Source organism: Triticum dicoccoides, chromosome 1A (assembly GCF_002162155.2).
Source record: "Triticum dicoccoides isolate Atlit2015 ecotype Zavitan chromosome 1A, WEW_v2.0, whole genome shotgun sequence".
Classification (NCBI taxonomy): Eukaryota; Viridiplantae; Streptophyta; class Magnoliopsida; order Poales; family Poaceae; genus Triticum; species Triticum dicoccoides.
This window is the reverse complement of record NC_041380.1, coordinates 396,665,390-396,675,388: the sequence shown is the minus strand read 5'-3', so window position 1 is coordinate 396,675,388 and position 9,999 is coordinate 396,665,390.

The following is a 9,999-nucleotide window of genomic DNA, read 5'->3' as shown; positions in this document are numbered from 1 at the left end:
CCCTCCACTCCATTCGCTCCGCCAAAGCCGCCCACCCCGCCACACCGATGCGTCAGCGCCGCGGTTCATCGAGGGGATGCATGGCGATCCTCTTGCTCCCACAGTACGCTCTCATGGACCGATGTCCTCGAGTCGCGCCGCCACACCTGGCGATGTTCTTGTGAAGGTGCACGGCGGTCAGCGCCGCCACCGCTGGCGACATTCGTGTGGAGACGCACGTCGGTCAGCTTCTCTGACGGTACACACATTGTAGACTGAGGCCCCGTGCATGTCGGTGCAGCGCTGAATGTTAGCTGATAGATGCTGTTAATCTCAATGTTTGCCGAAGTAGTTTACAGTCAATATGCTCTGCTTAAGAAGCTTCCCTGCCTTGTTCTGCACTCAATCTGCTTAGCTGAGATGGCATGCCAAGCCCGATTAGTTACTAAAATATCCTGCTATATATTTATTGTGACGTAGATTGCCATGGTCTAGTAGCCAATCTGTTAGGTGAAATAGCTCTACACCGTTTTATACTCGATCTTTGTTGTTGTGATGGCCTTCGATAGTTCGATGGCTGTGTGCTCGACCTCACTGACTGCTGAAACAGCCTGCCATAATTTAGCACTCAAATCTGTTTGCTGAATTAGCTTTAAATATATTTCGTTACTTAGATCTACTCGCCCAAATATCTTGCCATAGCTTTAGACATCTACCTAGGTATTTTTTCTGGATTTCATAAAAAAGCATATATGTTTTTCCTGTAATATCTAGTAGAAGAACTAATTTGTATGTCTAACAGATGGACGGGACTTGGATAACTTCGTCTCGAAGATTCTCCACTGCATATGTCGAGGGGGTTGAAAACTTCATGAACTTTATCAGAGCCGAGTACGGTGGTACGAAATCAAATGTGCTCTGCCCGTGTAGCAGTTGTATGAATTCAGTTACAAGACCCCAGTCAACTATGCAAAATCATCTACTCTTGTATGGGATGTCAGTCACATATACTAGGTGGGTTCATCATGGTGAGGATGTGAACGTCAATGTTACTGACTACGTGGAAGCAACAGATCACCATCTTGATCTGCCTGATGCTCAGCTGGAAGAGGAGGAGGAGGAGGTGGTGGTGGAGCCAGTGAGTTTGACCAACGTTGAAACAATACTATGAAATGCTCGTGCATTTCATGAATTTTCACCTGCAGAAGAAAAATGGTGGGCCCGCATGTTGGAACTATGCAACGTGGTTGTCACCCCAGGAAATAAGCTGTTAGTATTCTCAGCTATGGTCACCTTTCTTCAGGTGAAGACATCTGAGTGGATGACCAACAAATCATTTGATGCGATGTTGGCTGCTTTCCTCAAAGCTTTCCCAGATGCGTCTGAGCTGGCACACACCTACAGTAAAATGAAGAATTTTCTTCATGCAGTTGGAATTGGATATGATATGATCCATGTTTGTAATAATAATTGTGTTCTGTCCCGGAAGGATTATGCCAACTTAAGTGAATGCCCAAAATGCAAATCATCAAGATGGAAAGATGGTGATGCAGTGAAGAGGATTCCTCATAATGTTCTGAGACATTTTCCAATTACACCAAGATTGCAGAGGTTGTTTCATGATGCTGAAACAAGAGAGGATGTATTGTGGCATTCTAGGAACCATGAGTACAAAGATCAGAATGTAATGCGCCATCCATCACATGGTAGTGAGTGGAAAAGCTTCAATCAGAAACACAATTTTTTTGCTGCTGACCCGAGAAACATTAGACTTGGCTTAGCTTCAGATGATTTAACCCATTAGCACACGACGAAGGCAGAAAGACACAAAATAGTGCCATCATGAGCACGGATACGTATGACAGAGAGACCACTGAAATGTATGCTAACATAACAGACATTGTTCAGTTGTAGTATATCTCTAGTTTCGAGGATCATCGGTGTGTGGTTCTGTTGTGCTATTGTTGGTATAACCTGTTTTCCTAGATCGCAAAACCTAGAGCTGGTCATTATTTCAAATCCATCAATGTCAAGGTGGCGTACCAGACCAACGAGCCTTTTATTTTGGCAAATCAAGCAACACATATATTTTTCTTGGAAGACACATTTGCACGTAGCGATGACTGGAGAGTATTGCAAAGGTTTAGCAGAGGAATTTGTTTAATGAAGTTGCACAACAAGATGATGCTTACACTGCTCCTGATGGACAAGATTCCACAGATGTTCCTAATATATTAGAGAACCATCACGTCAATGATGCTGGCGAAAAGATTGTCTGTCATGCTGTGGAATTACAAGAATTGATCAAGAAGAAGCCAACATTCGAGGACATTGAGGATGAAGAAGAAGATGACACTCTGGGGAATTACGGTTCAGACTGATACACATGGCGAAGATGTTGAAGCTACTGCTACGGATGATGATTAGATTGCTTTTGTCATATTTGCCTGTCAAAAGACATTTTTTATCTACTATGTGAAATTGTGTTTGCTCTGACAACTGAAACCTGATGAATGTGTTGTTTAGTATTTTGCTGTGAGAACATAACTTGTTATCTATGTTCATTTGTGTTTGGTGATTGTATGACGACTAAAACATGATGACATTGTTGTTTAGTTGTACTCATATTTGGCTGTGAAACTTGAATTTGATGACATAGTTTGCTGTTGGACTGCAATTTGCTCGACGTCTTCGAATGGGAACAAAACTGACCCGACAGGGCCTCTGCTAATTTATTTATTTATTACCAAAAGGGCCTATGCTATTTATTTATTTATGAGCAAAAGGGGATACCCCGGATTTCTGTTAATAGAAATCATTAGATGATCACAACACTATGTCCAGCCTGCTACACAGGTTTCATTCATTACTAGTTTCAGCAAAGTGCTCATGTCATAGCCACTGAATACATCATGAGTGCTAGGTACACTGCAAATAAAGAGACAATCATCCTACAGAGCACATCAATTTTGCCCATTATCTTCACAAGCTCTTTCATCTCCTTATTGCTGTCAAGGCCGTTCAGCAGCTATTGCTTGGCCATGATCAGAGGAACTACATCTTTAAACTTCTGCTTTGCATCTTCCTCTTCTGTCATTCCTTCAGTAACTTGTCCAACACCCCAACCGGCTAGTATTGGGATTCCTCGGCGAACGAAATGATCAGCATAGTTGCGTTCCCCCACATCAGCAACTTACCAGAAATACAAATCACACGAATCTTCCCTTTTCTGCACGAATCAAATTGGAAGATCATCAACCAAACTATTAAAAAAATCAGCAACTAAAAGCAGCAAAACAACACTTAAACATATTATTACCCCATGATTTGGGCATTTGTAGAAGACTCAGCCAGGGTTGAGGATTGTGGTTGAGACGCGACGGATGAGTCTGCCTGATTTGTAGCAGTGGCACCACACCAACGGCAGCAGGTTGCGATGAGCAACCGGCTCTGGTGCGTGTGCCAGCGAGGGTGTGATGAGACCCACAAGCGATGGTATGGGTGGCGACTTGGGGCATATCTGTTTGTTGCCTGCTGAAGAGCAGGTGGACGAGCAGCCAACGGACATGGTTGCTGCAGCCAGAGCTTCTGATGCGAGGTAGAGTAAGTAGAGAAGAGGAGAAGAAAACGTTGGAGATGTCAGTTTCATTACTTGTAGAGTAGCATAGCACCATATATAGTCATAGTCTAGGTTTGGATTCGAACCAGCTACAGGAGCACATCTCTCTTTTTTAAAAACTCAACAACGTCTCTTTACTGGCACAGTAGCTTGTTCTGTACGCCTTCTCAAGTCTTTGATTTTCTTTCTTTTTTTGCAAGGAAGGAAGGAGGACAAAATTGAGAGTTCCTGGGACTCGAACCCAAGACCTCTCAGTTGAAAACCAAGGGTGCTAGTCACTTATGTGGCGAACGTTCCCTAGGAGTAGGACGGCAGACGAATGCATTTTCCTCACAGTTTTAGTTGCGACACAAGATCGAATGGGTGCAGTTTCGAGAATGTTATCAGGCGAACAAGCCCAATTTTTCTTTTCTTTCTATATATAAATAAGTATGCTACTTGGTGTTAGCTTAGTCAACAAACGATTGTGCCAACCTTGACTATTGGATTGATATTCAACGTCTGTCATGTTTCATCAGTCTCTTCCTCCTCCAGCCGGCAAAGCCAAACCAGCGTCGGCGGGACCGCCTGCTCCCGCCTCCCACAGCTAGATGTGCTGCCATGCACGCATCATGGCCACATCGCACCCTAAAACTCTGCGCATCTTCCCCAGCTCCTGTTCGTTCTTGTCTGAGGCCTCAGCATCGTCCTCCGCCTTGGTTCGCTCGCCGCGGCGCCGCCCTCTGGTGTTGTCAACATGGTCAACAACCGAGTGGAATAAGGAGATGACTGTACATGGTGAGGATGACAGTAGGGACCCAACAGCGCACGCAGTAATTTTGTTTTTTTGGGACGGAGAAGGGTATCAACTGAGTTGTTCGAGAGTCGTGGCCCGTCTAGCACATGTGAAGGAAATATGCCCTAGAGGCAATAATAAAGTTGTTATTTATATTTCCTTATATCATGATAAATATTTATTATTCATGCTAGAATTGTATTAACCGGAAACTTAGTACATGTGTGAATACATAGACAAACAAAGTGTCACTAGTTTGCCTCTACTTGACTAAGCTCGTTCAATAAATGATGGTTATGTTTCCTGACCATAGACATGAGTTGTCATTTGATTAACGGGATCACATCATTATAGAATGATGTGCTTGACTTGACCCATCCATTAGCTTAGCACGATGATCGTTTAGTTTCTTGCTGTTGCTTTCTCCATAACTATAGATGTTCCTATGACTATGAGATCATGCAACTCCTGAATACCGGAGGAACACTTTGTGTGCTACCAAACATCACAACGTAACTGGGTGATTATAAAGGTGCTCTACAGGTGTCTCTGATTGTATTTGTTGAGTTGGCATGGATCAAGATTAGGATTTGTCACTCCGATTGTCGGAGAGGTATCTCTGGGCCCTCTTGGTAATGTACATCACTATAGGCCTTGCAAGCAATGCAGCTAATGAGTTAGTTATGGGATGTAGCATTACGGAACGAGTAAAGAGACTTGCCGGTAATGAGATTGAACTAGGTATTGAGATACCGACGATCGAGTCTCGGGCAAGTAACATACCGATGACAAAGGGGATGACGTATACCGTTATGCGGTTTGATTGATAAAGATCTTCGTAGAATATGTAGGAACCAATATGAGCATCTAGGTTCTGCTATTGGTTATTGACCGGAGACATGTCTCGGTCATGTCTACATACTTCTCAAATCTGTAGGGTCCGCACGCTTAACGTTCGGTGACGAACGGTATTACGAGTTTATGTGTTTTGTGTACCGAAGGTATCTTGGAGTCCTGGATTTGATCACGGACATAACAAGGAGTCTCGAAATGGTTGAGACGTAAATATCAATATATTGGAAGCCTATGTTTGGACATCGGAATGGTTCCGGATGAAAAGGGGAGTATACCAGAGCACCGTAGGTTATCGGAACCCCCCGAGAGGTATATGGGCCTTATTGGGCGCGACCTTAGTAGGAGAGAGGGGAAAGGAGCAAAGGAGGGGGCGCCCCCCCCCCCCCCAAGCCCAATCCGAATTGGGAAGGGGGCCGACACCCCTTTCCTTCCTCCTCCCTCCTCCTTCATTCTCTCCAAAATCCAACAAGGCAAGGGGGGATCCTACTCCCGGTGGGAGTAGGACTCCCCTTGGGGCGCGCCTAGGAGGCCGGTGTCGGTGTCAAAATCGGTGGATCTCGGGTAGGGGGTCCCAAACTATGCGTCTAAGGCGGATGGTAATAGGAGGAAGGGGACACAATGTTTACCCAGGTTCGGGCCCTCTTGATGGAGGTAATACCCTACGTCCTGCTTGATTGTTCTTGATGATATGAGTATTACAAGAGTTGATCTACCATGAGATCGTAGAGGCTAAACCCTAGAAGCTAGCCTATGGTATGATTGTATGTTGTCCTACAAACTAAACCCTCCGATTTATATAGACACCATAGGGGACTAGGGTTATACAGAGTCGGTTACAAGGGAGGAGATCTACATATCCATATTGCCTAGCTTGCCTTCCACGCCAAGGAGAGTCCCATCCGGACACGGGACGAAGTCTTCAATCGTGTATCTTCATAGTCCAACAGTCCGGCCAAAGGATATAGTCCGGCTGTCCGGAGACCCCCTAATCCAGGAATCCCTCAGTAGCCCTTGAACCAGGCTTCAATGACGATGTGTCCGGCGCGCAGTATTGTCTTCGGCATTGCAAGGCGGGTTCCTCCTTCGAATACTCCATGGACGATTTTGAACACAAGGATAGTGTCCGGCCCTGCAAAATAATTTCCACATACCACTGTAGAGAGAATAATATTTCCACAAATCTAATCTGCTGACGCATTTGGACAGCACGACATCATGCCATGGCCCGGTCATTATCCGAACTGTTTTTCCCAACCAGCACTGCACATATTGCGAGGTAGTTTTCTCGACACGTCTTGTCGAAGCAGAGATCGTGTCCTCCTTATTATGGGATTCTCATCAATACGGACGTGGGTAAGCCACTCGTGCCCATTGGTATGACTCCTCGATTTTAGGCAAGTCCGAAACGGCCGTGAGGAGGACACTTGATATTCACCCTCTTTATAAAGAGGCCAAGGCCTGTCCTTTTCTCCTCTCATGCTCAATCGAATCCTTTCCCCGCCTCGAGTTCTAACACCCAAAGCTCAGGCCAGGTGCTTCGGACCTTCAACCATGTCCGGATCGAACCTCCAAGGTCGGTGGATGCCTTCCTCTGTCACAGAGGAGGACATCAAGAAGCTGCGAGAAGCCAGGTATCTGACCGGCGAAATTTGGCACAGGCTACCTACTCGTGGGCAGGTCATTCCCACTCCCCAACCTGGCGAGAGTGTGGTATTCATCTCCCACTTCCTCCGAGGGTTAGGCCTTGCTCTGGATCCCTTCGTGAGGGGGCTCATGTTCTATTATGGGCTGTATTTCCATGACCTGACCCCAGATTTCCCCCTTCATATCACGTCGTTCATCGTCTCGTGTGCGAGGCCTTCCTCCGCATTACCGCACACTTTGGCCTGTGGCTCAAGACCTTCAATGTACATCCGAAGATGATCGAGGGGTGACACGCAGAGTGCGGAGGCGCTATAATAAGCAGGAGCACTGATGTTCCCTGGCTAGAGGGTTCCTTTCTAGAGGTGTCCAGTTTATGGCAGTGGGAGTGGTTCTACATAACCGCTCCCCGAAGTACCAAGTGGGTAGCCGCCCCTACCTTTCGCGCGGGCCCCCCACCACAACTGATGTCATGGGTCACCAAGGGGCTGAACTGGGGGCCAGCAAATGATGTGCTGATATTGCAGAGTCGCATCAGAGATCTCTTCGAGAGAGACACCAACCTAGTCACGGTGATGCAGGTCATGCCAGTTCACCAGGTCCCGCCTTGCAAACGTAGACCTCTCCATATGTGGGAGTTCAACCCGGAGGGACTGCGAATCATTCAACACTTCCTCGACATAACGCTCGAGGAGATGTACAAGTTGTTCTTCAGACCACAAATAAAGTGTCCGGACACCACCAAGGATGCGGGTCTGAGCTGTAATCGCCCGGATACCCAAGAAAGTAATCCCGCGGCCGAACACATTGTTTCTCTTATTTATCATATCCATCATTCTGAAAAGTCGCTCTTCGTCCAGGATTGGGTAGCAAAGGCGAAGATGATCAGGTGTCCGGCCCCCCTTCCCGAAGGTGCAGCAAAGCCAGTACTGGCCAGGATGCTCGAGCCGGCGTCTTATCCGGCGCCCTCAAGGGAAGATGAAGGGGGAATAAAGAGGCTGAAAACAGACCTCAATCATTATCCATCCAAACCGGGGGAATTAGCGTGTCTGCGAAGGAGGGTACCCAGGGAGAAGAATCTGAAATTCCCTCTCCCCATGGAAGAAAGAGGACTACCCATGAAGACCCGGAAACGATGGTTTCCAAACGGGGGAAGAAATCTTCGCTAGAGGGTCCTGCCTCGGAGTGCACTCTTGCCGCTCAGCGCCCGCTAGGGGATCAGCCCTCTACCGAGCTATAAGTAATCAAAAAGTACTTAATAGCGAAAATATCCTATCTTACTTCTGAAGACACTAACCGAAGCTTATATCTTGTAGTTCGGATCGTAGCCCTTCTCGACAAAGTTCGTCTTCGGGGGATCTTCTTCCGGAGATGATGGAGAGTGAACCACTTCCCCCTGCCACCCCGCCTCTTGAGGCGGGCGACCCTGAAGTGTTGTCGCGAAGGGTTTCTCCTGATCCGCCAAGGCCAGATGTAATCCCTTGGCCACTCGGAGTCCTCAGTATTCGGCTCCTCAAGAGAGCAACAGAAAGAGTCTGGAACCGTATAGTATGCGGTCGGACGCACTGAAGGATCTTCTGGAGCAAGCGGCCATCTCAGAAGCGCATCGTACGCTAATGGGTATGTTAATTGAAAGGATTTCATCCGCTGAGAGTGGATTGCATGAAGCTTTTATGAGTATGCGGAAAGGCTTTGAGGTACGTGACATAGTGTATGTTTTTGACAGTACCGCACATGTTAGGTGTGCCCTATGCAGATAGTAGCCCCTGAGACTCTGGTTGTCGTCGAAAACGGCGGCGAAGAGAGGATAATAGTCCCAGGTAATAACCAGACCGCCTTTATGTGCAGGTTGCTGAAGCTCCGGTGGCTAGCCGGACTGATGGGTTTGCTGAGCTAAAGCGGCAACTTGATGCGACAGATGCCGACATCGTGCTTGTCAACAAGCGGCTTGACGAGGCACAGGGTAAGTGATTTCTCTGGTGATCAACATATAGTAAGAGGAGTAGGATGCCAGTATCTTTAATATGTCGTGACTGCAGATGGAGCTGCCACCGTGGAGTCCCTTTGGGCGGAGCTTGCCCGAGCCAAAGAACAAGCAAGGAATGGCGATGCAGCCGCCCTAAGGGCGGTCGAAGAGCTGAGGGCCGAATAGGCCGCGCATTGCCAGAGCAAGGAAAGAATAGCCAAGATGGCCATTGAGTTAAAGGATGTCGCTGACCGTTACCAGCGTCTTGAAAAAGAAAACCGAGCGAGGGCGACGGACCTGGAGAAGGCCATGGTAGTAGCCAAGGATGCCCGCTCCAAAATCAAAGCGACGAAGGAGGAGCTGCGTCAAGCTGGAGATATCGTGGCTGGGAAGCCCTTCTTGTTGCGGACTAAGTTCGGAGATCCGAAGTATGCTCCTCTTGATCAACTATGGAGTTCGTCGGACTCTAAAGTGGATTTGACAGCAAGTGCCGCTGATGCGGCCGAGTACTTCAAGGATCAAAAAGATCGTGAAGTGGAAAACTGTTCTGGTCAAAGTTTCATGCTCCAGTGCGCCCGCTGCTGTTGAATGAGCGAATGGCCGAGTGGGCCGAGCTCCATAGGTTGTCCGGACTTGCCATGAGGTCTGTTGTGGATCATCTGTGGCCGGGAGGGCCAAGGACGAATAGTTACTTTAGTTTAGTGCAACAATTCCTTGGTGCCGTGTCGCACATCGATGCTATGAAGAGGTCGGTGTGCATAGAGGGTGCGCGGATGGCCTTTGCCCGTGTCAAGACATACTAGGCAGAGATGGAGGCCACCATTGTTGCAACACATGGTTCGGTCGTGGGCCAAGTGGCTGGCGAGCACTACTATGAAGAAGTTCTTGAAGGCGCTCGTTCGATAGAGGCTCGGTGCTCGAAGAATATTATGTTCTAGTGACATGTACTCCCTGTAAGTGCATCTAGTGCCACCCCTAGTTGGTTTTGGAGTATTGACGACAAACCTGGTGGAGGGACTAATGTGTTTGTGAGAATTGCAGGATAACACAGGTAGAAGTCCCTCATTGATTCGGTTTTCCTACCAGAGATGAACCCTAAAAATGTATGAAGACATTGAAGTCAAAGGTGGTATGTGAAGACATTCACATTGAAGGCTATGACAA